This window comes from Elephantulus edwardii, unplaced genomic scaffold, assembly GCF_000299155.1.
Source record: "Elephantulus edwardii isolate Elephantulus edwardi_28Jun2011 unplaced genomic scaffold, EleEdw1.0 scaffold00045, whole genome shotgun sequence".
Lineage (NCBI taxonomy): Eukaryota > Metazoa > Chordata > Mammalia > Macroscelidea > Macroscelididae > Elephantulus > Elephantulus edwardii.
The window spans coordinates 777,552-778,781 of NW_006399795.1; positions in this window are offsets into that span (position 1 = coordinate 777,552).

The window sequence follows — 1,230 nt, forward strand, 5'->3', positions numbered from 1 at the left end:
GGAGGGACAGCGCAGGAGGGGAAGGCCCCCTATGAGGTGTATTGATTCAGTGACTGGGGTAATCGGGATGGGTGTATCGGAGACAGTGAGATTGACACAGGACAGAGCAGAGTTTAGGGCTGTTGTACATAGGGTCGCTATGAGTCACAAGCAACTTGACAGCACATAACAACAACAACATGACCAAGAGAGCTCTGGTGGCCTAGTGGCAAGAACCTTCACTGAAACAATCCCAAAGACATGTGGTTAGAGGCCACTAGCAGCTGCACGAGAGGTAATGGGTAATTTCCTTCCATGCTGCCTTTCAAAATCCACCAGAGGGTCAGCTATGGGTCAGTTCTGATTCTGTGGCATACAATACCACAACAACAACATGTCCAAAGTGTGTCTCACCTGATGGACTGTTGAGAAGCTCAATATCAGCAGCCAAAACCAAGCCAGGTGTTGACTGTGGAACACTCCATCAATTACTCATGTGTGAGTTTAAATTGAGGCTGAAGAAAAGGAAAACAAGTCCACCAGAACTTAAATATACCCTTGCATCTATCCCACTGAATTTAAAAATCACCTTAAGAATAGATTTGACACACTGAATATCAATGACCAGACAAGTTGTAGGATGTCATCAAAGATATATCATTCATGAAGAACAAGACATCATTACAGTAGCTTGCAACTCACAGTGACCCCACGTACAACAGCTCTGAACCCTGCTCTATCCTGAGACAACCTAACTGTTTCTAATACACCTATCCACATTATTCCAGTTGCTGAGTCAATCTATCTCATTGAGAGTCTTCCCCTTCTGTGATATCCCTCCACCCTCCCAAACATAATGTCCCTCTCCAAGGACTGGTCCCTCCTTGCAACATGTCCAAAGTAAGTCAGCCCAAGCTTCAGAATCCTTGCCTCCAAGGAGCAGTCTGGTTTCACCCTCTCCAGGATGAACTTCTTTGTTCTCTTAGCAGTCCATGGTATAATAAGTACTCTTTTCCAGCACCACAGCTCAGAGGCATCAATTCTCCTGTTATCCTCCCTAGTCATTGTCTAGCTCTGTGATGCACAGCAAGTAATTGTGAAGACCATTGCCTGGATCAGGAACACTTTAGTCTCTAGACTGACATCGTTGTTTCTCAGTACTCTGGAAAGTTCCCTTACAGCAGATTTTTTTCCAATGCAATTCATCTTTTGATTTCCTGACTGCTGGTGCCAAGAGTATTGATTGTGGAG